The sequence below is a fragment of the Schistocerca piceifrons genome, chromosome 1 (assembly GCF_021461385.2).
Source record: "Schistocerca piceifrons isolate TAMUIC-IGC-003096 chromosome 1, iqSchPice1.1, whole genome shotgun sequence".
Classification (NCBI taxonomy): domain Eukaryota; kingdom Metazoa; phylum Arthropoda; class Insecta; order Orthoptera; family Acrididae; genus Schistocerca; species Schistocerca piceifrons.
In genome coordinates, this window is record NC_060138.1 from 933,876,643 (window position 1) to 933,904,074 (window position 27,432).

The following is a 27,432-nucleotide window of genomic DNA, read 5'->3' on the forward strand; positions in this document are numbered from 1 at the left end:
CTAGAATTTGCACTACCTGCTGAAATGTTGGATCGGACTGTTCCAAATTTGTTCTCTGATTTTGACATCAGGCACATTGTACATGATCGCATCAAGCAAAATAATATCTGAATATAAAGCACCGCAAGCACACTTGAATTTTCATTTCCTTGTCATACCCTGCAAATCTGTTACCTACTTGCGATATGTTTGTTCTGACCGTTTTTTGCAATTAAAGAACTGATATCCAGCTGCTACCACATTCACTTGTCGGTCATAATAACTTGTTAGGTACTGTTTAATACTGTCATAGGCAAGTTCACTCGGAGTGGCGCTAGGAAAACGTTTTTGAATGAGGCGGAACCCTGCACTTCCTACCGTGGATAAAGGATAGGCAAGTTTCACAGTATCTGGGACATTGTGAGGTACCATATGCGCACTGAACTGGTGCAGCCACTCGAGCCATTCCTCGTCTTGTTCACTAAACTGTCGAAAAGCTGGTGCTCATTCTGTTGGGCGAGCAGCGTGGGCGAGTAGCTGTTGCACTGTTTGGAGCAGGGTAGATATTTGTTGACTGTAGAACTGAAACATCTGCATTAGCTGTGTGGCAAGTAACGCTTGCAGCCGCGTCGCCTGAACAGTGGGAGGGACTGGAGGGGAGGGCATGTGGGAAGACACAAATGCAATAAATAGGTAAGGCAAGCGAAATAGACAAAAATAAGTACAAAGAAATTTTCTGTGACACCCACCTGAAAACACTCATTAGCAAAAACGACAAGAAACTGTTAAAGCAATATACGCCCCTGCAACGTAAAGACAAGAAAGAATTTCAAAAGTTCGTGGCCAACATGCACGAGAAATGGTTTTCTCTAACACCTCTTCACCATTTGCGGGATTTTGCCCACTCGTTGCTTATAGGGTGCCTAAATGATGCTGTGTTCTCGTAATGCTATACAAGAAAACAAATAATATTAGTAGTTTTTTTTGTAGAAATCAAATTGACAATACTTAACTTTTATTACTGCACATGTCACTAGCGTTCAAATGGCTCTAAGCACTATGCGACTTAACAAAATGGTTCAAATGGCTCTCAGCACTATGGGACTTAACATCTGAGGTCATCAGTCCCCTAGAACTACTTAAACCTAACTAACCTTAGGACACACATCCGTGTCCGAGGCAGGATTCGAACCAGAGACCGTAGCAGCAGCGCGGTTCCGGACTGAAGCGCCTAGAACCGTTCTGCCACAGCGGCCGGCTGCCACTAGCGAGAAGCGACATGAAAACAATGAAGTTCTTGCTATACATTAAGTCCAAGTATACACATAATACCGATCACGACAATCTGAGAGCGCAGCACTGATCCCGCTGCAGACTGGACCGATCTGAGTCGCCTAGGCTAGCAGGAGTGGCGTTTTCGCTCTTGGCGCAGAGTGGTTCAATTCCGCGCACGATTGCTCGACTGTTTCTCCCCGCCTTCACTGCTGTTGCGTTCCACATCTTCGTTCCGGCGTTTGTGGTCACGCCAGAACATTCTTTAAAATGGCAAACGATTCCAAACTAGCCTCCCATTCAAATCTCCGAGAGGGGACTGCCAAGGGGAAATGACCATTACAAAAAGTTGGAATAATCAACGACACGTTAACATACTATGAATCAGTGCACGGATTGTATAATTGTGATCACTGAAGTGAAAGGAAAGAAGACAAATATTTTTGGTCATTCGAATACTCGGTAATATTAACAACTGCAGTAAATGGTGTAGTGGGAGCATGATTCGTTATGAATAGGAAACAAGGACAGATGGTGAGCTACTGTGCACATATCAGTGACAGGATTGTTGTCATAACATTCGATAGCAAACCAACGCCGTCAATGGTAGATTAGGGATACATGCCGACATCCTAAGCAGAAAATGAAGAAATAGATAGGGTATATGAAGATCTCGAAGATGTTATTCATTTCCTAAAGGCAGGTGGAAATCAAATAATCAATGGGGTTTGGAACGCGTTTGTGAATAAGGAATAAGGAATAGAAGAAAGTGTTACGGAAGGATATGAACAGGAATGAGAATCAAGAAAGTCGAACTGAGATCTGCGATAAATTTCAAATGGTAACAGTGAATGCTCTGTTGAAGAATCACAAGAGGAGGAGGTATACGTGGAAATGCCTAGAGACAGGGAAGATTCCAGCTGGATTATGTGATGGTCAGAGAATTCAAAATTAAGTATTTGAAAGGCGTAGCCAGGAGTAGAAATAGAGCGAGATTGCAAATTAGTAATGGTGATGAGTAGGCTGTAGGGTAAGAGAATATCCCCGAAAGTGTGGAAGGAAGTGATATACTGAAGTACTTAGGAGTGATGAGACACGTCTAAAATTCGCTAAAGATGAGGAAACTGCGGTAAGGAACACAGAGTAGGCAGTTCAGTTAAAGACTAGTGGACATCTCCATAAATGACAATCAAAGATGGTGAAGAGGCGAAAACAGGTACAACGAAACAAAGTGAGAAGAAACTATGGGTAATAAATGAGATGCTACAATTCATCGACGAAAGAAATAAGTCCAAAAATGTTGGGGGAAACAAGAATACAGCAATATAAATCACTTGGAAACGAAATAAAAAGAAAGTGCATGCAGCCAAGGCGAAATGGCTGCAGCAAAAATGTGAAGAATGTGAAAAATAAACTGTCGTCAGAAGGACTGACTCAGTGTGTAGAAACGTCAATACAATCTTCGGTCAAATAAAAAGCGAAGGTAGTAAGATAAGAGCAGAATGAGAATTTCACTGCTAAACGCAGAGGAGAGAGCGGATAGGTGGAATGAGTACATTGAATGTATCCATGAGAGGGACGACTCTTCTGATGACTTGATAGAAGAGTAAATTCGAGTCGATAGGGAACACCCGTGGTCCTGGGGCAGCGCCGAGAGGGGAAGTAGTTAGTTTATCGCCTCACTGCACCGTCGCGTCGCATCGTTGTTTGGTCCGTTGCATTAGTTGTGGTGTGTGTCTGTTAGCAGCGGTGTAGTCCACTTATAACGTCCACCATGTTTTCCAAATCTGTTCCAAAAAAAGGTGCAGTCAGCTTTAGTTTCGATAAATCGATGGCTTCCGTGCAGTCCGGATCTTTGAAAATTCATGATTGGCTCTTCATGTAACATCTGATAACTATGTATTTTTCATAAAATTTTTGGATCCAGTACAAGTAGGTAGGTTGCTTTTGAACCATTGTTCTCGAGTTCCCGTTAAGGATCGTGATGTCTCCGTAAGTACGGTGTGGCTTGCTAACACGTATTGGAATTATATCAGTGTCCGAGACTTCAGTCTCCAGTCGGAAGTTGACGGCAGTTGCTCCCTTTTGGTGATGTGACGGGTATACGACACGAGCCGTGGCCGGCTCAGTACCAGTTAAAATATTATAGCGGAATCCGTTCAGTGAAGATGATACTTAAATGTAACGTTTCTTCCCATCTACAGATCTGTAGTTAGCGCATACATATCACGTGTAGCAGGGAAGTGGGGAGATGCTTTCTCTACAATGAAAGAGCCCACCTGGGGTCTAATTTCCCGCGGGGGGGGGGGGGGGGGAGTTAGCATTGGAATCCTTTTTTGAACAGCGTAGAAAATTGATGTTAGCTGGCCTCGTTTCCACTCCTCACGAGGTTGGTGCAACCTCTTCCCCGGGTGCAATGGAACAACACAGGGATGCGCAGTTTATTGCTCCCGATTTTCAGCTTTTACCCTCGCAGCTAGGTCCCAAAATTGACGTTGCCTAGTCCGCAGTGCAACATAAGAGACGTTGGACACCGGATGATGGGGAGTCGAATACGTCCACACCTCGCCCACTCCTCACTAAGTCCTACATTCCTGATGGGGTCGATAGAGCGGAAACAGCTGCTGAGGTCTCTAGTGTTTCTCCTAGTATTGCTTCAGTGGTTGAGGTAACTCATCCGGAAAAGCCCAAGGGTGGGGAAGTTGAGACTTCTGATGTTCCTGTGATTCAACAGTGCCGGCCGAGGTGGCCGAGTGGTTCTAGGCTCTACAGTCTGGAACCGCGCGACCGCTACGGTCGCAGGTTCGAATCCTGTCTCGGGCATGGATGTGTGCGATGACCTTAGGTTAGTTAGGTTTAAGTCTAGAGAACTGGTGACCTCAGATGTTCTATAATTCTTATAGCCATTTGAACCATTTGCAAGGATACCATCCTACGGAGTGGATCTATGCGGCACCTTGTTTGTAACCTACTCTGGTTAATGTTCAAGAACCGCATAAGTCGTACTGTCGATTCTGAACTGCCTCGCAGTCGTTGCAATCAACGCGTTCAACCTGAACGGCTGGTGTCTCGTAAAAAGAAGAAACGTAAATATTAGAGAGGCGGGGATGGGAGCCCCCCCCCCCCCCCCTTCATCGGGGAATCAGCAATTGATCTTGACACTCGTTAATGACTTAATTCAGTTGGCCAGCATATTAAATTTATTTGCTTGTTGTTAAAGTAGTCAGGCTTATACATTTCTTTCTTTGAATTATAATAGGGCTTGCTTCGTTGAGACAGTTTATCTATGATTCCTCTGTGGATGTCTTATTCTTTACTCGCTTTTTTCTCCCTAGTTTTTGCAGTGTGCTTAATATGGCTCCCGAAAGTTTCACGGGGATTGCCTTATTTCTTTAGGGAGGGTATTCCCATCGAAGGGATTGAAGTTCTTTGTAAGTTAGAGGAATACGCTGTTCTTTTATTCACGTGACCCTGATTCTCCTCCATGCACCATCCGGTAGCGGACGCACTCCAGGCCGTTCCCGATTTCATCAGGAAGAGGTGTTTATTTGTTACGGGACTGCCTGCAGAATGTTTTGATAGGTGGGGATTTTAGCTGTTTGTTGCATCCTGTAGGCCAGTCTCACAATTTTGATATCTGTACGGAATTGCAAGATTTAGTTCGTTCCTTGAAAATGAAAGACGTTTGGGTCTGTAAATGTCCGACTCTGGTCAAATATACATATTTTCATGCTACTTCCAGCAGTAAGCTTGACACATTTTATTTACCTGGTAAGGTGTGTGGTAGAATTTTGTCTGTCCGTGTCGTCAATGCCAGCTTCACAGTCCACTGCGCAATGACTTGCTTTAAATTACAAGGCACAGTCGATGAAATTGTTTCGATCTCCCTGAACGTTGAATGTGGCGCACTTGGAGGATTCCTCTCTTGATGAGGTGATCCGGGAGTGTGGGGTCGTAGTCTCCGTTCAACTACGCGATACCCCCCTATTTTGGAAATATGGGTTCAACCGGCAAAGCCGAAGATCGGGAAAACACTGATACGATTCTGCGCTGATAGAGCGCGGGAATTACGGAGGAAGCAAGAATTTTTCTACGTCCTCTTGCGTGACTTTTATCAAAGACCACATCAGGCTCTGCTACAGATTCTAGACGTCAGGCGCGTCAAGGCGCAGTTGTTACGATTGACACAGCGTCAAACGGAAGGGTTAAGGACATGATTCAAACCATGTTACGATGTAGCGGATGAATTGGCTTCTTTATATCGTCTCATTTGACTCGTCGTCGACTTGTATGCGTCACGTCTCTCACTCCAGAGGATGGCAAATTTATGACAGCACAAAAAGACATATTGCATGCTCTACATCACTGCTATGTTGGCCTGTATGAGGTACCAGTTCCTGTCGATACGTCATCCGAATTATTTGTCCAGGGTTTGGTTCGTAAGCTTACACCTGCTCATAATGCTGCGGTTTTAGAGGGATTTCAATGTGATGATGTGATGATGCCACTTTGTTACATCACCTTCTCGCAAATCACCGGAGTTAGATGGTCTGGCTAAGGAGTCGTATGCGTTTTTGTCCTTTGTTGAGTACTACTTTTGCGTTACTTTTGAATAGTGTTGAGAGGTGTGATTGTGCGTGACTCATTTAAAATTGTCAAAATCTTGTTAATTTCTGAAAGTTCTGGTCGGGCAGCAACTGATAAATTTCGCCTGATTAGCTCATTAAATTCTAATTATAAGATTGTGGAGAGGGCAGTGAACAGATGGCAGTGTGCTTTGTTAGGGAAAATTGTTGTTGACTATCAGAGTTTTATTGCAGGTCGTACTATTCTTACTACAGTAGGAGAATATCACGATATCATGTCGATGGCCACTGTTACTTCTGTTCCTGGTGCTCTGGCATGTCTCGATTTTGACAAGGCTTTCGACCGGATCAAATGTGGCTTCCTGTTGCAGATACTGGAAGCCGTTTGCTTCGCAGTTGACGCGCACAGGGTCTTGTACAATGTGTTTACGGGTATTCAAGCTTCGGTGGCTGTCAACGGCCAACTGATATGCCCTGTTACCATCAATAGGGGTTTTACTCGGGGAAGTCCGCTTTCAATGTCATTGCGTATTCTATCACTTGAGCCCATTCTTCGAAGAATAGTCGGTCCGATCAGTTACAAGGATGGACACTAAAGAGCGAGACTATCTCGATGCGCAGATTTCCGGATGATGTGATGGTGTTACTACGTTCTCTCGTTGAGATTATATTGCTCTGGGCTTCTTTGCATGTATTTTGCCTTGTACTTGATGTCCACGTCAACGAAGAAAAATATATATTCATGAAATTAATACTGTCATTTCGTGGGCGACGGTGGTCGATATTAAATCTTTGAGAGTCATAATTGACCCTGTCCATTCCAAATGGTTACACTTAATTAAAAGCCGGTTACGGAGAACATTTCAGGAGCAATCCTGGGGCTTGAATGGTGTTCCCTTAACCTGCTTCAGAAAATTCGGACTCTGTATACCTATGACTTGTGCAAAACATATTACACCACAGATCTTTCCTCATCCTTCGATGAAGTCTTGGAAACTGTAGCAGCTGTCTAGTCATTTTTTTATGGAAGTATCACATTTTCCGATTACAACAATAAGAGCTGTTTATGCGTGCGTGTTCTCTAGGGGGAAAGCGTCACGTTATTTGTTCGGCGCACCGCGCTGACTTTCTCTCGCCAAATCCACTCATTCACATCTCTGTTATTTTACTGTTTGCGGCCGGGCAGTCTTGATCCGTCTGGCAGTGTTGGTCGAGTCAGTTTCCAGTTAAAACATGTCTGTGAATTTTATATTGCTGTCAGTTATTTGGGTGCAGATATTCTACAGAGGCAACGCCTCACTGCCTCGTTTTTGTTAATGTGCAGTAGAGGGATTGACTGTACAACGGCAGTTGAACGGGCTTCACAGCAAACTTCTTGAAGGTCGGTGTGATTTCGTGTTAGCAGTCCTGTTTTACCATTGGCGCTGGCGTCTTGATCGTATCTCGTGGTACACAATCTGTTATCCAGCAATGAGCCTCTCCTTCGTATTGGACGTAGTGTCGCGGATCAGTGTAGTCACTGACTCCCAATAGACACTCTACAAGATAGATTTACCTGTCATGGTAACGAAGCGAACTGGCGCTGGCAAAACCAATTAGCGTTTCTGACCTGATCCACTGAGACTGCCTTTTCGCTGATATCCTATTGCGTCCAGACGCATCCTCCTTTCCGATAGTAAAATCAGATACAATTGGATGGATGTTAGGCCGCTACCTTCATTACTTTGTAGAAGAAGGGAGCGAAAGGGACCTATTCACCCTCCACTAATATATGGCCATTGAAATTAGAAAGCATTTGCTCCTGCCACGGTATCGCGACTTATTCGCCAATACGATATTGCAGTGTCTGAGTTATTGTGAGTACGGTACCATCTACAGCTGATGGTTATCCTTATCTGCAATTGCGAATTCCATTAATGTATTCGCCAATAGGAATGCATTTCGTCGTCAAGGTATCGGTTGAGTTAACCTGACCTTGTGGTATTCTCGTCATGATCACATTCAGAAGCATTGTTAGGTAGGTTAATTCATCTTTGTGGCCATGTTGGTTTTGTTTTTCTTTTTAATTAGTAAAAAGAAAATGAACAAAATTGTTGCAGGCAACGAGCGGAAAACAATTTTTATTTATTTTTTTATTTTTTTTAAGAAGCGGAGGTCATGTAGGATGAAATTCGATTCCGTTCCATATTTTTTTTATTTTTGTGTAACAAAATGCAAGGTTTCAAACAATTTAAAGCAAGGAAATCAATAAACAAATTTAAAACAAGCGAGTACCATGGGAGGGACCAGCACAGTGACAGGCCAGTTCCGAGGTATCGCGCCAGGCCACGGGATTCGACCTGTACCTACCTTATCTCCAACAACGCTGAAGCTGACTGTGTCCGTTCTTTCCTGTCGGCACAAGCATTCAATTTCTGTATCGGAAAGAAAAAAGAAATGGTAAAGCGCGTATCTGGGATGGAGGGATTTGGGTTATGGCACTTGCCATATTTTCTTGTCAGTAAGTGGGAAAAAACAACGAATATCCCTTCCCACTTAAATATTATAGTGCAAACTAACATTATTTTCATAATCGTTTAACATAAACAAGGAGAAAAATTTTCACAGCGAGAGACTTTTAATCAAATTACAAATCAGTGCAGTCATTTTATTCATATTATTTTATCGACATGTGTGCAAGTACAATTTATGACCTATGGATCACTCTACGAATCAGGATGATGTTGATCATTTAAACATGGGAACAATAATTATTGCGAAATACAGCATTTGTAAAGAACGACAAATGTTTCAGTGTGCATGGTTTTTTCGGTAAGTTAATTGCGAAACAAACTCGGGTTTCATCCGTAACTGGTTGTGGGTCATCAGAGAATTTCTCGGCATAATATGCATATTAGTTGTTAGAATTACGTAGGAATAATATAAAAAGATAGTACCGGAAGCGAAACTCGATCCACTGTTCTCCAGCTAATGAAGCAAAGTTCTTATTCGCTTGGCTGCGATACCACCTTTCATTAGCAATCAAAACGTCCTCGGTTTCGGGCTCCCACCACCGTTTACATTTTGAATTAACATCATCATCAATGGTGGCCGGAGGCTCCACTGCGTAAGAAGTCCACCTTATTCAGCCAAGCGCCATCTCAAACAGGGAGAAAGAGCAGACAAAGTTTCATGGCACTCTCTTACCCTTGGGGTGGGAAACTGATTTTAAATGCGGAAGAATCAGTAATAACCAACCACATGAGGACCCAGAAGGATATAGAAACTACAGCGATTAAGACCCATAATGTATATGCACAGAAGATGTGGACTGTAACTGAAAATGTGTAATAATGATCTCCCCATTGGCAAAAGATTCGGTTCTTGTGTCCCCCCCCCCCCCCCTCCTCCCCAATCCACATTTGGATCTCCCGGAGCAGACTGCCAAGGGGCAGGTGACCATGAGAAAAAGAATGATTAACTAACGAAATGACAACGTTCTATGAGTCGCGGCGTGGAATGACAGATGTTTGAAAGTGGTACGGAAGCTAGAAAATCTGAAAAGGGAATGCAGAGGCTGAATATTGATATAGTGGGAGTCAATAAAGTGAAATCGGTAGAAGACAAGGATTTCTGGTCAGATGAGCGTAGGGTAATATCAACAGCAGCAGAAAATGGTATAACGGGAGTAGGAAGACTGAAAAACTGTTGTAGGGGATGAAGCAGAAGAGAGGGTTATTGGAAAATAGGGGCTTGGTACTAAGAATGAGAGGGGAGGAATTGTAAGTTCTGCAGTAATTTTCAACTATTAGTAGCTGCTACACTGTTCAACGTGGGGAGATACACTTGGAGAACGCCATGAGGTATAGAAAGATTTCAGTTAGATTACATCATGGGCGGGCACACATTCCGAAATCAGATACTGCATTGTAAGTCGCACTCAGGAGAAGATATACACTCAAATTTTAGTTATGATAAAGAGTAGGATGCGGTTTAAAAGACTAGGCACGAAGAGTCAGTGCGCAAAGAAGTGGGATACGGAAGTAGTCAGGAATGAAGAGATACACTTGAAGTTATATGAGTCTGTAGACACTGCGATATGTAATAGCTCAGTAGGAAGTTCAGTTGAAGAGGGACGGACATCTCTAAATAAGACAGTCACAGAATTTGAATAGAAAAAACATAGTTTCAAAGAAGGTAACTGCGAAGAAACCATGGGTAACAGAAGAAACACTTCAGCTAATCGTTGAAAGAAGTAAGTACAAATATTTTCAGGGAAATTCAGGAGTACAGAAATCCAAGACGATGAGGAATGAAATAAGTAGGAAGAGCAGGGAAGCCAAGGCGCAATGGTTGCATGAAAAATGTGAAGAAGTCTAAAAAGAAATGATTATTGGAAGCACTGACTCAGCACACAGAAAAGTCGAAATTAAAAGCAAGGGCAGAAACATTAAGAGTGCAGTGAGAATTCCACTGTTAAGTGCAGATAACAGAGCGTATAGGAGGAAAAAGTACATTAAAGGAATATATGAAGGGGAAGACTTACCTGATGACATGGTATAAGAAGAAACAGGAGTCGATTTAGAAGAAGAGGCGGGGGATCCAGTATTAGACTCAGAATTTAAAACAGCTTAGGAAGACTTAAGATCGAATAAGGCAGGAAGGATAGACATCATTCCACCATAATATCTGAAATCATTATGTACGTGGCAACAAAACAAATATTCAATTTGGTGTGTAGACTATTTGAGTCTAGTGACAGACCATATGACTTTCGGAAAAACGTCTTCCACACATATCCGAAGTTATCAAAACTCGACAAGACCGAGAATTATCGCACACTTAGCTTAACAGCTCATTCATTCAAGGTGCTGACAAGAATAATATACAGAAGAATAGAAAAGAAATTTGACGATGTGTTTTGTGACGATTAGTTTTGCTTTAGGAAAGTAAAGACATCTAGAGGTAATTATGACGTCACGGTTGATAATGGGAGCAAGACTACAGAAAATCAACACACGTTCATAGGATTTTCCGACCAATAAAAAGCGTTCGACAGTGTAAAATGGTGCAAGATGTTGGAAATTCGGAGAAAAGTAGTGTGAAGTACAGGAAAAGACTGGTGATATACAATATATTCAAGAGCTAAGAGAGATCAGTGAGAGTGGAAGACCAAGAAAAAAAATGCTTGAATGAAAGTGGGTGTAAGACCCGTTACGAACTTCTTGGACTTGTATGGGGGAGTGAGTACATAATATTTTTAATAGGACCCACGTCCAGAAAAGCCCCGTTTCCGTTCTCCGATAGTTTCATTTCAGATGTTTAATTCACCCGCTTCTGACTGAGGAATTGAGTTAGGCGTGATGCAGTACAATTATTAGAAAACAATTAGAACTGCAACATCGTGCAACACGTAATATTTAAGTCTCTATACAAACAAGTGTGTTTAAGAAATAAGCTTATCCCTTAAGCACATTTGTCTGTATTGACACTTAAACACTACGTGTATACATTATCACAAAACGAAAACGAACCCGGTATACTGCACATACAGAACGTAATGTTTAAGTTTGTATCGGGAATTTACGGACACCCTGTATACACCGAAGAAGCAATGACGGAAAGAAAAGAAAGATTCAAGAGTGAGATTAAAATTTGAGGTGAAAGGATATCAATGATAAGAATCGCTGATGACGTTGCTATCCTCGTGAAAATGAAGAAGAATTTAAGGATCTGCTGAATGGAATGAACAGTCTACTGAATATAGAATATGGATTGAGAATAAATCGAAGAAAAACGAAACTAAAGACAAGCAGCAGAAACGAGAACATCTAGAAACTTATCAAGACTGATGATCATCAAGTAGATGGAATTAACGAATTCAGCTACCAAGAAAGCAAAGTAATCCATGACAGACGGAGCAGAGAGGAAATAAAAAGCAGACTACAACTGTCAAAAAGGACATTCCTGTCCAAGAGTAGCCTACTAGTATCAAACACAGGTCTTAATTTGAAGAAGGAATTTCTGAGAATGTGCGCCTGGAGCACAGCATTGTATGGTAGTGAAACATGGACTGTTGAAAAAGGAAAAGGAGGGAAATCGAATCATTAGAGATGTGATGTTAGAAAGGAATATTGGAAATTAGGTAGACTGATAAGGGAAACAATGTTCTCCGGAGAATCGGGGAGGAAAGGAATAAATGGATAAGGATAACACACAATAAGAAGGGACAGAATAATAGGACGTGTATTAAGAACTCAAGGAATAGCTTCCATGGTACTTCCATGAAGCTGTGGAGTGTAAAATCTATAGAGGAAGAGAGAGATCGGAATATACCCAGCAAATAATTGAGGACTTAGGTTGCAAGCGCTACTCTGAGAAGAAGTGGTTAGCACAGGAGAGGAATTCGTGGGGGACACATGAAACCATTCAGAAGACTGTTGACTCAAAGAAAAGAAAATTGAAAACATTTGGGATCCTGTATTAGAGTCTGTTATAAAATTAATGGAGGCAGTGGCAACGAAACTAGTATTTTACGTTGTATGTGCAACCTATGACACGGGTGACTTGCTATCAGACTCTCAGAAAAGTATCATTCACGGAATTGCGGATACAGCACCCGTCGATATGTGCGAGAACGTTTGCACAATCAGCTTAAGAGCTCGTGCAACCAATATGCTGACAAGAATAGTATATACAAAGACGGAGAAAGAAAATTCGTATTTGTTGGATGACGATCAGGTTAGTTTTAGCAGAAGTGAAGTCACCAGAGAGACAGTTGTCATGTTGCGCTTGATAACGGAAGCAAGACTGAAGAAAATTAAAGAATGGTCATAGGATTTGACGACCTTGAAAAAGCGTTTGATACTGTGAAGTCCGCAGCTCGTGGTCGTGCGGTAGCGTTCTCGCTTCCCACGCCCGGGTTCCCGGGTTCGATTCCCGGCAGGGTCAGGGATTTTCTCTGCCTCGTGATGACTGGGTGTTGTGTGCTGTCCTTAGGTTAGTTAGGTTTAAGTAGTTCTAAGTTCTAGGGGACTGATGACCATAGATGTTAGTCCCATAGTGCTCAGAGCCATTTGAACCATTTGATACTGTGAAACGGAACAAGTCGTTCGAAAATCTTAGAAAAATTGGAGTAAGCAAAAGGGAGAGACAGATGATATACGATACGAGTATTTACAAGAACCAAGACGGAACAATAAGACTGGAAGACCGAGAGCGAAGTACTCGGATTAAAAAAAGTGTAGGAAAGGGATATATTCTTCGGCCCTATTGTTCAGTCTACACATAGAAGAAGCGATGACTGGAATAAAAGAATGTTTCAAGAGTGGGAAGATGAGATTCGCTGGTGACTTTGCTATCCTTCGTGCAAGTGAAGAAGTCGTATTGGATCTGTTGAATGGAATGACCAGTCTGATGAGTACAGAATATACATTAGGAGTGAACAGAACACAAACAAAGTAATGGAGAGCATCGTAAATGAGAATATTGATAAACATGATCTGTGGAAGGAATGATCATTTCAATGAGTACAATGTATGGACTGAGAATACACCAAAGAAAGACGAAGGTAATGACAAGTAACAGCAACAAATAGCGCGAAAACTAACATGAAACCTGGTGATCGCGAAGCAGACGAAGGTAAGGAATTCTTCTTCCCTGGAAACAAGATAAACCATACGGACGAAGCAAGGATGATATAAAAAGTAGATCAGCGCATGCAAGGAGGATATTCCTGTCCAAGAAAAATCTATTGTTGTCGGACTTAGTAACCTTCATTAGTAACCTTCATTGTACTAAAGGGGGCTGCAGATGGTGCAAACCGGAGAGGGGGGGGGGGGGGGAGGGAGCAAGGTTAAGATTGGCATACATTCAGAAAATATTTCAGGACGTAGTGTGAAAGGGCTAGTAGGAAATGAAGAGCTAGTGGAAGAGAGGGATTTAGGAAGGGAAGCATAAGGCAATCAAAGAAAAGAAACCGTTTGTATGCACACAATCTACGTTCTCATCTGCAGCAAGTCTTAGCTGGGCTTTGGAACTAACTTATCATTGGTCCTATCCATTGGGTAAGTTAATTTTCTGATGCTCAGGAAGTCACAAACAGCAGATTAAAAAGATGGTATACATACGAGGAGAGCTCGGCTTACACATAAAAACCGTCGTCTGATTTCCTCAAACCGCTTAGGACGAATACTAGTGTGTTTCCTTTGAATATGACAAAAAATGGTTCAAATGGCTCTGAGCACGATGGGACTTAACATCTGAGGTCATCAGTCCCCTGGAACTTAGAACTACTTAACCTAACTAACCTAAGGACATCACACACATCCATGCCCGAGGCAGGATTCGAACCTGCTACCGTAGCGGTCGCGTGGTTCCAGAATGAAGCGCCTAGAAACCCTCGGCCACACCGGCCGGCTTGAATATGACACTCTCGATTCTATTTCTCATCATGCTTCAATCTGAGCTTGTATTCCGTCTCTTCTGACTTCGTTGTCGACGGGTCGTCAAACCGTAGTCGTCCTTCGTAATAGACTTCGATGCCTCCGATGAATGAGAGGTTACACGATAATGAAGTTTCGGTTCAAAACTAGTTGCTTACTTTCGAGGTGGAGGCTTATTTATAAGCTTCCAGTTAGCTGTTTAGAAGGAGTAGCCTAACTTCACGCATGTTCTAGAACACAATGTTCTGCAGTTTCTGACAGTTGCTTCCACTGAAGCACCTACTTGGCGAAACGGATGAATGGTGACGCTGAAGAAATTTCACTTCGGGAACGCCACATTTTCCAATCCACAGTTAACACTGAGCGAGGTCGGTAAGAATTATTTGTAGCTGCCACATTAAGGGCAATGAACTAATATGCACATTATAAACCGTTGATTTTCCACCCTAGCGGCTGTGTTGCAGTATTATGACACTGCCAGCCGGTTAAAAATCTGACAGTTTGCAACGGGTAAATCTATATTCATACCAAGCTATACAGTACGCTGTTTGGTATGTATGAGAGAGAGAGTGCGCACTCTGTAACATACTGTGAATACATTAACAACTAAACGGTTATATGGAACCGCTTAAGTAAGGGAAATAATTTCGTGAATTTCATTAAAACATAATACAGTAAACTTTGTCTTCTTTTCGTAGCCTTTAGCTCATTCACCTGCGCTAACTTAATGTGTTCTCAGTGAATACTTCTCAGTAATCAATTATGGTGTCAATAATGGCCCATAACGTCACTCTCACAAGTAAATACATATTCACTTTGATGGGGAGTTGCAGCGTTGTTTGGACAGGCAGCATATCATGAGCGAACGTGAATTGTGCGTGTGAACAGCTCGCCAAATACGTGTGCGCTCCACGACAATATTGCATGCGGAATTTCAGTGCTGCGCATTGTCTGTAACATTGACGTCATTAATACGAGTCATTAAGCTGCCAAATGATTAAATCAGGCTGTCCGACCTCGACTGCTACATTCCAACACAAATGAAATGACTACACAGCTGACTTACAAATGCAGCCAGCTTAATCCTCGGGTGGCACGTTCAATTTACATTTACATATGTCAAGTGTCACACATCTGCGTTACTTTTCTAAATGAAATATGTTGCCGTAGCGGGTAATAACAATCTGAAAGAACTTTGGTTAGTATTTGCATATTGTAGAGTGGCTATACGATTTTAATTTCTTGTTGTATGTCTGTTACTACTTCGTTCACAGAATTTTCTAGACGGAGTTGCGATAGATACAAAACAAAGATACCGGATGAAGAATAAACAAAGAATCAAAATCGTATACTTACGATAGTATATGACAAGATAATTGAAAAATAATACGCTTAGTTATAATTAATCTTTATTCGTTATAACTAATCGCGTGTGGAAAAGTAAGTTAGGTCACAGCTGCGTTTTCGGTACTTGATTATCATTTTATTAAACGTTGGCGTTAGTGCCAAATATACCATGTACTGTAGTAGGCATATACTAGCTATTAGCCCTACATTGTATAGGACGAAATGCGAAATTTTCTTAAAAATACGAGGGTTGCCCAGAAAGTGATGCACCGCATTTTTTCTTCAACATTTCTTTATATGACAATTACACACACGAATGAATGGTGTTTTATCTACACACCGTATTTTTCCACATAAACTTCATCCCGTTCAATGCCTTCCTCCAGCGCGAAACATGGCCGTGTATGCCCTGTCGCTACCAGTCCTCGTCCTTGTGGCGGAGCCAGTGCTTCACTGTGTGAATCACAAATGTCTTCCACGAATGGATCCTTTAATGGCCCAAAAAGGTGAAAATCTGACGGGGCTAGGTCAGGTGCGTCAGGTATGACAGCCGTGGATGGTCTCCCCGACCGTTGCAAACCGTGGAACTCCGCCGAACCGCCTTCTGATGACTTCAACCACCGTGCCCAGCGACTAACTATACTTCAGTCGACCGCAGATGCTCCATAGACCTTGCAAAAGCATTTGTGAATATTCCCCACAGTTTCTTTCTCTGCAGTGATAAATTAAATGACGGCACATTGCTTGTAACTTACATGCCCTACAGACGCAATTTTGAAAAATTCCTGCAGCTACGCTATGTATCGGAAGTGACAGAAACTTGGCGCGCTCACTCAGGAGTCTTCAAATAATACGTACGTAACGTTTCGCATTGGTAGCATTGTTACCGGCTCAGAAAAAAATGCATCGCATTACATTCCAAGCAACCATCGTACACTGCAGTTGCCGAACACAGATTAAATCACATTTTGTAGTAAGTATCAGTAACGTGTAAAATGCACGAAAACGTACAAACCTACAAACACGGCGGCTATAAGTTTTTTGAAGGGTAGGTTGCTGTAAAACATAGGGAATATCGAATACCAGATCACGCATAGATTAGACTAAGTGATTAAGGGTTACGGAAGTAGAAGCGAACTATCAAGATAAATGCCATAGACGTTGTATTTTGAAGATGACTCAGCGTAAATACTTTCGGAGTGGATTTACACAGACTTCCATTATAAAAAGCAGTATTTCAGAAGTGAATTAAAAACAACTAATATTAGTGGTAGGTAAACAGAGAAAATCCATTTTCCTGTTTCGTTTATGAGGTCGGAACACAAACTGTTTAGCGTTTTCTCGAGTTAGTTTCCAATAACTCTACCATAGGGCCCTACAGAAAAACAACAGCATTGCACATAAGACTCAGCGAGTCTTGGGTGCGATGGGACACTAATATGTTCACTTCTTTAATTAAGATCTGTCTGTCATCAGGAGCAAGTAATGCTATAATAACTATGTATACTGCAATCTTACCCTCCCACACATCACTATAAAAATTCTCTATCTTTGCACAAATCTGAAACCTTCGAGAGGCGTCAAGTATACATAAGAATAACTTTTTAGTTATCTTCATTATCACGTTGTTGTTGTCGATGGCTCAAAGTCTTGTCTAGGGATACATTCTTGCAGCTGAAATTTCGATTTTGTAGGTTCTTGATATCTAAATAACTGATGAAGATGAGCCTGTATTATTCTTCAATTTTATTCTTTGTCACATCTTTCAACATCACAACGTTTTTACATTTTCCACATTAAAAAAAACAATACTTACATTGTTGGTGACAAACTTAGAAAACGTACTTCCATCAGAGGCATGCCCATTCTGCCGTACTCACGATTTCCAAAAATTTACAAAGCAAAAGAGTTTGCAAACTTCCTTTAGCAGAGAAGAATCTTCGCAAAAATATATCATTATTTTGTAAATCAATCTGGAGATAAATTTAATAATTATCATTAGATTGTGCAATTAATAATGTGAATTTTAAGTATGCCACAAATTATGTAATTTCAATTATTAAATGAAGAGTAATTTCAACTGTTAGTATATATCGATTGTTACATATTAATTTCTTTTTTATACGTTTTAACCCGAAATATAACACATCGGAAAAAATATCATATGAATTCTTTTAGTGAAACAACTGACATAATTTTAACCTATGCAAGAATCAATATTATGCATGGTATCGTTTATCTCTGTATAAGAAATAGGTAATGTTAGGGGAGGGTGATTCATTTTAATACGTAATATACATGTGCAACTTAATGAATTCAATTTACGTCATGTCAGACCATTTCCCCATCAGTTTTGTTTGGCACTATTAGCGGTTTTCAATTCTTCGATATTTTCGACTACAAGAGTAATTTTACCTTGCGCAATTGCGCTTATGATTGCGCTTATGAACTACAGGCATTTCTGCCCCTAACATATTCTTGTTCAGTATACCATATATGTTTAGTTATAGTATGGTGTCATTGTACGTATGTTCTGCTGGTGAAGATGATCTTTTGCCTACACCAGTAAGAATACTTGTCAGTACAGCATGTGAACTGAACACACATGCACACCATGTTATTATACTTAGTATTCTTTATTTGCAGTATATAGAATGTATTTATGTGATACCTATGGTGGGAGGTTATATTTTGGTATGCACGTATGTGTTTTATATGCCTATTTTATATCTTTTACCAGGTGTAGTATTAAGTAGTTGTCTTTGTGAGTATTGCCATATCCTGTTTCCTCACTCTCAGCTAATTGTGTGGAATTTGTGATCATTATACCCTCCACATATGGCATAAATCATGGAGCTGAAACAGCGTGTATGTGGCACTCTGTTGCAAGCAATCAGTGCTTCTGTATCGGTCGATGTAAGTACGTGAAAGAACGGCGGACATGAGGATCCTATTTGGGCGTGCTCATAATCACCCAGTGAATGAAGTTGTCAGATTTGTTTGTGAAAGAACTCGAAGTGTCCAACGGGTCTGCAATGAATGGTGCACCATTCGCAGCTGAGTAACATGTGGTAAAAACAGTGGTTATAAGAACGTACTAACGGACAGCGAACGGAGACGGGTGTCATGTCAAATCGATTGCTGATGTGAGTGAATTCAGTTCGACCTCAGCCAGTTTCCAATATGGCAGACCACATAGAAAGAGCAAAGAAACTCACTGAATGTATGGTAGTGTGATTGTACGAGTCGCGATTTGGCGTTTAATGATGCAAGGCGTCTAAGACAGCGACCAAATAGATAGAGTATACATAGAGAGAGACTGCGACACGTTGTTCATCGCTCCCTGCCTATTATCCTCCATACTTTCGGAAGTCATTGTGTACGAGTGACTATAATGATTACGTACTGCCACGTGCAACTGGTCACGTGGCGTCAGTTGCTTGCTGTGTGGTATGATCTTTATCTTGACCGCCAGATTTACGGAAGCGTTGGTAAGGATCCAACGGCAACTAAATATTTGTGATAAACGAGACTGTAAATATGATTTATGGCAATTCAAGCTGTGCTCTTAGTTTCCTTACTATTGACACTTGTAAATCACAGCATATTCGGAAATAGGCAGCCAAGTATTCGTGACATGCAAGAATATAAATGCCACGTCTGCTCATTTCACTCTCAGCAGTAAGATACTTCCCTGACCACACTCTTTGAAATAATGAAATATTTTGAAAAAAGTAGGGTGGATAAATATTTGTGACAAGAAAGAATATGAATGTCATTGCTTGTTGGTTCATTTGCAGCAGCGTCATCTTTAGTTTTTTAATCCGAATGAAGTCACGAAATAGATGAAACTCTTTCCTGATAGAGCACGCTGGTATATGCTCCTACAGAATATGATTCTGTTACATGAACGAGAAAGTCTCAGAGTTTGTTACAAATGCGAAGATGGGAGAAAGAAGCATCTACCAGGACGTGAATATACTTCCTTGGTCTCCCCTATCGCACGTCTCTTACCGCATGTCCACAGTGATCGGTTAAAGTTTGGAAAAGTATTGACGTTCGTCTTAGAACCTATTTAAGACTTTTACAGTTGATTTGTCCTTAAGTGACATGCAATTACAACAGATCGTACATAGAGTGACGTGTTTGTGATAAATCTGCAATAGACCGTTGCCCTGAAATAGCGTAGTGTCATAACATGTGAGTCATGAATCCTCTCAAAATTAACTACCGTGGAAGTCACATAATCGATTTCCGATTTCAGAGAAACGCCAGTCAAAAGCAGTTGTGGCGTCGTCACTTTCATCTTTCGACGTTCTGTGGTTGTTTTAAAAGCGTGATAGTATTTGTACGAACTTGTGAGATATGCAGTCGTCGAATTTCCTTTCGAAATCATTGCTGAAGTTTGCGCGGTGTAAAACTACACTCACAAAAGCAGTAAAACTGCGAATATATTTCATTTCATGTGGGTGTTGTTAAGAAGTATTACCTGTTGTTGGTTTTGTCAATTTTTGGTATAGACCAGCACAGAGAGAACTTTCACGTCCTTAACTTTACGTGAACGTGTGAATTTATTATTTTAGTCTACGGTTCATAATTTCCTTCAACACTATCACGTACCATGTCCCTTCGTTTTAAATTCTAAAAATAATGGCGAACGGTTGTTCAATTTGCTTCACTCTGATCGCAGTGTTGCCCCTGCATGGTATTCTATCACTTTGGCAGCAAGTAATCTTAAATGCAAATAGCTCATTCCTGTTGAGGTGAACACAAACCAGACTTTCTTTCGGTTTAAGCATGTTTCTGATACATCACCAGTAACCTTTTTTAATATTTCATGACACTATTATAAACCAATCTTGTCACAGTTGCAGTACATACTTTTGCGACCCGATTCGAACCAAATAATTCACTCTGTCGCCTGACCTAATTGAGGCTGCACTGAAAGTACCTGATTGTAATGACGAACACCGCAGTGGCAACACATGTTTTGCACAGTAATCATAGACGAGACTCACAATCAACTCGTGCCTACTTAGCAAGTTTGTTTCTAGCTTGCTAAGCAGGTTGATTGAGACAGTTATATACACTATGAGATCATAAGTATCCGGACACCTCCCAAAACATACGGTCTTCATATAAGGTGCATTGTGCTGCCACCTACTACCAGGTACTCCATATCAGCGACCTCAGTAGTCATTAGGCAATTTGAGAGAGCAGAATGGGGGCGCTCCGCGGAACTCACGGACTTCGAACGTGGTCAGGTGTTGGGTGTCACTTGTGCCATACGTCTGTACGCGAGATTTCCACACTCCTAAACATCCCGAGGTCCTCTGTTTCCGATGTGATAGTGAAGTGGAAACGTGAAGGGACGCGTACAGCACAAAAGCGTACATGCCGACCTCGTCTGTTGATTGACAGAGACTGGCGACAGTTGATGAGGGTTGTAATGTGCAAAGAGCAGACATCTATCCAGCCCATCACACATGCATTCAAAACGACATCAGGATCCACTGCAAGTACTATGACAGTTAGGAGGGAGGTGGGAAATCTTGGATTTCATGTTCGAGCGGGTGCTCATAAGCCACACATCATGGCGGTAAATGCCAAACGACACCTTTCTTGGTGGAAGGAGTGTAAACGTAACAATGGAAAAACGTTGTGTGGAGTGACGAATCACGGTACAAAATGTGGCGATCCGATGGCAAGGTGTGGGTATGGCGAATGCCTGGTGAACGTCATCTGCCAGCGTGTGTAGTGCCAACAGTAAAATTCGGAGGCCGTGGTGTTATGTTGTGATCGTGTTTTTCACGGAGGAGGCTTGCACCCCTAGACACAGTCCCTTTGATTGTTCAGAGATGTCACTAAACCCACCCAAAGATGTAAAAAAACCATGCATGAGCAACGTCTACTAAACGGAGGAGGTCCGACAGCTGATCAGTTCCACTTATTCTACTAGTAAGGAAGACACAGCTCGTCTTGTCTGTAGTTCAAACATGCTTAAACAGTCAATACCGCGGTTCGATCGTGTCCACAATGTTACTTTGTTCCAGGAAGGGCTCTCACAAGGGAAGTGTCCAGGCGCCTCGGAGTGAACGAAAGCAATGTTGTTCGGACATGGAGGGGATACAGAGAGACAGAAAATGTCGATGACAAGCCTCGCTCAGGCCAGCCTAGCGCTACTACTGCAGTGCATGACCGCTACCTATGGATTATATCTCGGAGGAACCCAGACAGCATCGCCACCATGTTGAATAATGCTTTTCATGCAGCCACAGGACTTCGTGTTACGACTCAGACTGTGCGCAATAGGCTACATAATGCGCAACTTCACTCCTGACGTCCATGGCGAGGTCCATCTTTGCGACCACGATACCATGCAGCACGGTACACATGGGTCCAAAAACATGCAGAATGCACCGCTCAGGATTGACACCACGTTCTCTTTACAGATGAGTGTCGCATATGCCTTCAACCAGAGACGTGTTTGGAGACAACTTGGTCACGCTGAACGCTTTAGGCCCACTATTCATAGAGTGCAGCAAGGTGAAGGTTCCTTGATGTTTTGGGGTGGCATTATGTGGGGCCCACGTACGCCGCTGGTGGTCATGGAAAGCGCTGTAACGCCATCCACCGACCGATAGTGCAACCGTAACGGCAACATATTGACGAGGCATTAATCTTCATGGACGACAATTCGCACCACCATCGTGCACTTCTTGTGAATGACTTCCTTCTGGATAACTACAACGCTCGACTAGAGTAGCCAGCATGTTCCCCAAACATGAACCCTATCGTACATGCCTGAGATAGGTGGAAAAGCGCTGTTTACGGACGAGGTGATCCACCAACCACTCTGAGGGATCTACGTCGAATCGCCGTTGACGAGTGCTACAATCTGGACAAACAGTGCCTTGATGAACTTGTGGATAGTATTCCATGACGAATACATGCATGCACCAGTGCAACAGGACGTGCTCTTGGGCATTAGAGGTACTGGTGTGTACAGCAATCTCGACCATCACCTCTGAAGGTCTCGCTGTATGGTGGTGCAACATGAAATGTGTGGATTTCATGAGCAACAAAAAGGGTGGAAATGATGTTTATGTTGATCTCTAATCAAATTTTCTGCACAGGTTTCTATACTCTCGGAACCGAAGTGACGCAAAACGTTTTTGATGTGTATATTTCGTCCAATGTATTTGTGTTGTATATTGTAATTTTACAACTTTTCCGCCTCTAAAGATCAATTAAAGCTAATATATTTACAAACAGTTATTTCAGTCTTTTGCGGCGAGCATGTTGTACTAAAATGTTCACAGTGCCCTATTCTCTTTACGTAGTGCGTAAGTCCCCCGACAAGCTTTAGTAAAATTATTTTCAATCTTTTCTGTTTGAATTCATGTTTGTTACACACTGGCGCTACTTTTCTATGTCATTATGTCTACAATAATAACTAAGTAAACGTATCCCGGTCCATAACGGTCGTGCTGGCTATGTGGTTGCAAGTCATCTGAATAGTCACAGAATGACGCTCGACGAGTGACAGGTATGATACACTGTCAAACGCCTGAATAAGCACCTGTTGCAGTGTGGACGGCAGCGAGACATACAAGAATAGAGCCAATGAGCTTCTGGCAGGTACCTGCAGGGATATGGCGTCATGCCGACTCCAGTGCATGGCCAGCTGCAATAGGATTTTCGGTTAAGAATCCATCTGCGAATAGTCTCATCAAGGTAGCCCTACATGTTCTCGGCTAAGTTTAAATCCGGGGGCTTGGTGGCCAAGGGAGTACGTTAAAATCATCCTAGGACTCTTGGAACCACGCATGTGCACTGCGAAGTGTGTCACGTACTGCATTTATCCTGGTGGTGCATGACATCATGTCAAGGAGAAACAAACTGCATGTATGGGAGAACGTGGTCCCCAAGAAGAGATGCATTCTTTTGTTGATACCCTGCACCCTCCAGAATGCCGAGATCATTCAGGAAATGCTACGAAAACATTCCCCAGACCAAAACGCTTCCTACTGGTTGAAGGGTGTTTGCTTTCAGATGTTTCACGCCGCACGCGCCAACGCTATCACTCCGAAGCAGCATAAAACGTGTGCGTCCAATTGCGGTACTGGTGTGCGAATACTAGCCTGCGTCGCCAGTGTACAGCAGTGGAGAATGGGTTCATGAATCAGGTGCTTTCTGTGCAAACCTGTATGCATCAACAATCAGTGAACTCTCGTCACGGAGACACTTTTAGTGGCGCCTTGGTTCAGCTGTCCCGATAGTTGCACGAGAGTTACACGTGTATTCGCCGGTACACACCTCCTCAGCCGTCTATCGCGATTGTCGTCTACGGCCTGTGGCGCCCCACAGTTGGCTCAGTGCCTGATTTAGATGGCGCCATTTGTGTCCGAACAGTTTACGAACTTAGCTGTTTTGGTATTGCTGCACTGTGACGTTGAATAGAGGCAGTGTCCCGTTAATGAGGTTCGATCGTGTATTTCCACTTCCCATATCACCTCTTCATGGTCAGCTTCTCGTAACAGTTGCATTTCCTGCCATAGGCGAAGTAATAATGCTGATGATATGTGTTTGTAGTCACCTGGGAATACTAATAAAGTGCTACTGTTCCCCTGGTTTTGGATTACGTCATTTTTTCCTCGTGATCTCATGAACGTTTATGTAGCCCAGAACAATGAAGACAATAATTTGTCTATACGAAAAGAATTCTTTTGGCACTACTTCCGTGTTTCGTTCAGGCCTTTAACATGTACTTTCTTGCATATGCTACATTTCACGGATAGGGTACATCATTGCATTTTCTTCTGAATCCTGTTGATTTTTAGAGGGATTTCTGGAGGCGTGAATCAAAATATTTTGTTCGACCACTTCATTGTTTCGATTGGTGATCTATATTGCTTAACTTCTGTTTTACGTAGTAATAGAAGTTTTCTTTTTACAGGCAGGAACCAAAATAAATGCAGATGACTCCACTATCGTCGCAGAAAGTGGGGCAAGTGTGCTTAGGAGTATATTCTCGACTGCCCAGTCAAAACAACCAAGATGGCGAAAACAACAGCGATTGCATATAGAAGAGGAAAGACAGTGGCAAAAGGCGGATATAGCGGGACTCCTTCGACACACGCGCCCCAATAGGTGAGCAGTCATTCCGTGTTCGCAACAGCTCTTTATCTCATTACTCGCAATATCTCCCAAGTTTGATTTCGGGTCCTCTTTCCTATAAGAATTCAAGCAACGCGCCAAGCCCTTCAATTCTTTCCTCTATGTTATATCAGTATTTGACAGTTTTTTTATCCTCGATCATTCGAACATTTAGAAACAAAGTTTTTCTAATTATTTTAAATCAGTGTAGTGTTATTTATATTTTGACTAAACTAGTGCCTTTTGGGATGGATGAGGTGGGTGAAAGTTTCCAGTAGTCATTAATGGCTCATCACAAGCATCCTCTAAACCTACTTCATCTCGCAAGTGTTTCGAACGAACTGTGGCAAGAATCTTACCTATTTTCTTAAAAATTCGTTTTTACGGGTACTCCAGTAAAACTCATGACCATGCCAAAAAGGATTTGCAGTGGACAAATATATCCTCTCACCCTTAAGTCTTTAAGCAACCGCTCTTGTCAAAGAAGATACATGCAGTGTAGGAGTCATTTTCTTTTCGTGATTCAACTGCTGTATTTACAACATAACACGGCGCTTTCTATCGGATATTCCTATCCCCAGTGTCCATTAAATCTCTTTTATTCCTTATTATGGTACTTTTTTCTTACTACTTTCCTTATGATTTACCAAATATGTCGGCGGCCTCCTTGGAATGAAAATACGTAACGTCAAATGTTTTTCTCTTCTTTGCTCTAGTTATTTCGATTACTCTTTGGAGAACTCTTTAAGCCACTATTTCCGTAGTACTTTAATCTGTTTTCCTCTTCTTTTCTGTTACGCTCGTATGCTATAAACCGACTAGTTCTGGCTCAGTAGCGTAGTTTTAATACTGGTACTTGATATCGAACTCAGATATTTGTTTAACACCGAAAGCTTCGTAGAATTACGACAGTAATGAAATACTTACCAGTTAATAGTAGAGAAATGTTTATCAGAAAGTATAGCTATGTAGTGAGAAATATATTAAGAAATATCTATTGTGAAGACTTGATAATACCGTATTTTTCTTCTTTTCTTTAGAATTCCTGAATCATCACATAACACGAGTGGATCACATTGTATCTAAAGAAAAAGTTTAACTACGATTTTTCCTACGGATATTTTAATGATCGCCAAAATACAAGCTGCATTAACAAGTGTCACGATATCAAATTTGGTAAGGTAATCCATCGCAGTAACTATTTGGAATTCATATAGACTTCAACAATGTTAAATGGAACATTCTATTCGTAAAATGTGAATTAATTTGTTATAAATGTGATTATAAACCGTAATCAATTTCAACTAAGTGAACTGAAGATATCGGCTGTGATACCTATTTTTCTACTGTGTCGTGAAGTAACAAATCTTTATTGTGTGTTGAAGAAATACCTTTTAAAAATGTTAAAATTTAATGACGAATCTCATATAGACTCAAATATGTGTCAATATACACCTTCGTGTCGTGCTAAAGATATCAGTAATTTATAAGAACTTGCCTCTACGTTGTAACCTGGAGGAGAAACAGATGTGCAAATAAAGTTTATTACTGTTTTAGAAAAAAAAATCTCAGTGTACTAACTGTTTTTCTTCCCTTTTTCAATTCCGTACATGCCTTTCAAATTAAAATATCCTCTTTAATTGCTGTTATGCATATACGCCCTATCATAAGAACTAAGGTAAAAAAAAGAAAAAAAACTCTCTGGCTCTATTACTGAACTCAAACATGTGTAATAAATTGTTATGTTAATACTGAAACTCTAATATTTATTGCTTCGTGTTACACACTTCATTTAGATGAGTAATGCAAATATGTAGCTACTTAACGTGCTCTGAGACATGCTGGTTCTGGAGGTGCTACTGAAGCCATATAAACCGCATAGTTACAATCGAATGTCGGCTAGTACTCTTAAACAGTAGTAATCATAACATTGCTTGATAGCTAGTACGGATAGGTACAGAAACTTGCTTCTCCTGTGTGCATCGCCTGAAGTAATCAGACCGTTCCTCATCAATGTATGGAAAAATTAGTGACTACATCTTAAGAGATGCGAATGAACAATGGATATGCACTTAGTTTGGGAGGCGATTCTTAAACGGAATTGGAGGCAGTCTTCCGTGAATCCTCCGTTTGAGGGGACCGCCTTTTGAAGATTTGATTGTAAGAAAAATATGTTAAAAATGGAGCCATTTCGGTTTTCATGACAAAGATGAAAGTAGCACAGCAGTTCTTAAATGAGGTTTTTCCATTCCTGTTAAGAAACCAAGTTACACCACCACCACAGTTATTGTTACAAAAAGTGTAATGTAAGGTTCTCTGTCATGGTTTACAGCTGTACTAAGATACTGGGCTGTTCGCCAACAGATTTTCACGAAAACTCCACTTAATCTCTTGAAGGGATTGAAGAATGTCTGGAATTATGGGAGCGTATCAATGTCTACAGCTGAAGCTGCCTGTTCCATACAGTATTTAATGGCCCGCCCACCTGCCGCCTAGAGGTGAGAGGAATTGTTATACCCATTCCAGTCCATACATCTTGCTGACGCCTAACTGATATCATGTAAAAATCTAAAATTTTAGTCTTTTCCAGTAGAGCTATTATTTATTTTTTGATGAATGCAACAACAATATTTGTTAACGGGAACCAGAGTGGTAACCATGTTTTC

General features: G+C 41.6%; 1 protein-coding gene across 1 annotated transcript in view; it reads left to right on the forward strand.

Annotated features, from left to right (window-relative positions):
- LOC124776686 (nephrin-like) overlaps window positions 1-24,690 on the forward strand; it is a 174,030-nt gene extending 149,340 nt beyond the window's left edge. The window contains exon 10 of the mRNA XM_047251791.1: window positions 24,567-24,690. The gene's annotated coding sequence lies outside the window, so the exon portion shown is untranslated. The remainder of the gene's footprint in view (window positions 1-24,566) is intronic.
- Window positions 24,691-27,432: the final 2,742 nt, after the last annotated feature.